This window comes from Salmo salar, chromosome 12, assembly GCF_965601325.2.
Source record: "Salmo salar chromosome 12, fSalSal1, whole genome shotgun sequence".
Lineage (NCBI taxonomy): Eukaryota > Metazoa > Chordata > Actinopteri > Salmoniformes > Salmonidae > Salmo > Salmo salar.
This window is the reverse complement of record NC_138302.1, coordinates 59,693,877-59,695,714: the sequence shown is the minus strand read 5'-3', so window position 1 is coordinate 59,695,714 and position 1,838 is coordinate 59,693,877. Positions and strand designations below refer to the sequence as shown.

The window sequence follows — 1,838 nt, the reverse complement described above, 5'->3', positions numbered from 1 at the left end:
TATGTACATATCCCAACCAGAAGCCATGGATTACAGGCAACATTCGCACTGAGCTAAAGGGTAGAGCTGCCGCTTTCAAGGTGCCGGACTCTAACCCGGAAGCTTACAAGAAATTCTGCTATGCCCTGCGACGAACCATCAAACAGGCAAAGCGTCAATACAGGGCTAAGATTGAATCATACTACACCACCTCTGACGCTCGTCTTATGTGGCAGGGCTTGCAAACTATTACAGACTACAAAGGGAAGCACAGCCGCGAGCTGCCCAGTGACACGAGCCTACCAGATGAGCTAAATCACTTCTATGCTCGCTTCGAGGCAAGCAACACTGAGGCATGCATGAAAGCATCAGCTGTTCCGGACGACTGTGTGATCACGCTCTCCATAGCCGATGTGAGTAAGATCTTTAAACAGGTCAACGTACACAAGGCTGCGGGGCCAGACGGATTACCAGGACGTGTGCTCCGGGCATGTGCTGACCAACTGGCAGGTGTCTTCACTGACATTTTCAATAAGTCCCTGATTGAGTCTGTAATACCAACATGTTTCAAGCAGACCACCAAAGTCCCTGTGCCCAAGAACACAAAGGCAACCTGCCTAAATGACCACAGACTCGTAGCACTCACATCCGTAGCCATGAAGTGCTTTGAAAGGTTGGTAATGGCTCACATCAACACCATTATCCCAGAAACCCTAGACCCACTCCAATTTGCATACCACCCAAACAGATCCACAGATGATGCAATCTCTATTGCACTCCACACTGCCCTTTCCCACCTGAACAAAAGGAACACTTATGTGAGAATGCTATTCATTGACTACAGCTCAGCGTTCAACACCATAGTACCCTCAAAGCTCATCACTAGCTAAGGATCCTGGGACTAAACACCTCCCTCTGCAACTGGATCCTGGACTTCCTGACGGGCCGCCCCCAGGTGGTGAGGGTAGGTAGCAACACATCGGCCGCTCTGATCCTCAACACTGCAGCTCTACAGGGGTCCGTGCTCAGTCCCCTCCTGTATTCCCTGTTCACCCACGACTGCATGGCCAGGCACAACTCCAACACCATCATTACGTTTTCTGATGACACAACAGTGGTAGGCCTGATCACCGACAACGACGAGACAGCCTATAGGGAGGAGGTTAGAGATCTGGCCGGGTGATGTCAGAATAACAACCTATCCCTCATCGCAACCAAGACTAAGGAGATGATTGTGGACTATAGGAATAGGAGGACCGAGCACACCCCCATTCTCATCGACGGGGCTAAAGTGGAGCAAGTTGAGAGCTTCAAGTTCCTTGGTGTCCACATCAACAACAAACTAGAATGGTCCAAACACACCAAGACAGTCGTGAAGAGGAAACGACAAAGCCTATTCCCACTCAGGAAACTAAAAAGATTTGGCATGGGTCCTGAGATCTTCAAAAGGTTTTACAGCTGCAACATCGAGAGCATCCTCACTGCAAGGCATTTCAGAGGGTACATTTACATTTTTGTAATTTAGCAGATGCTCTTATCCAGAGTGACTTACAGTAGTGAATGCATACAATTCTTTCCGTACTGGTCCCCCATGGGAATTGAACCCACAACCCTGGCGTTACAAACACCATGCTCTACCAACTGAGCCACACGGCCCAGTATATCACTGGGGCTAAGCTGCCTGCCTGCCTTCCAGGACCTCTACACCAGGCAGTGTCAGAGGAAGGCCCTAAAAATTGTCAAAGACCCCAGCCACCCCAGTCATAGACTGTTCTCTCTACTACCGCATGGCAAGCGGTACCAGAGTGCCAAGTCTAGGACAAAAAGGCTTCTCAACAGTTTCTACCCCCAAGCCATAA

General features: G+C 49.7%; 1 non-coding gene across 1 annotated transcript; it reads right to left on the bottom strand.

Annotated features, from left to right (window-relative positions):
- Positions 1 to 1,561: 1,561 nt before the first annotated feature.
- Positions 1,562 to 1,635, bottom strand: trnat-ugu (transfer RNA threonine (anticodon UGU)). Its single transcript has one exon. It is a non-coding gene; the product is annotated as a tRNA-Thr (tRNA).
- Between the last annotated feature and the right edge of the window lie 203 nt (positions 1,636 to 1,838).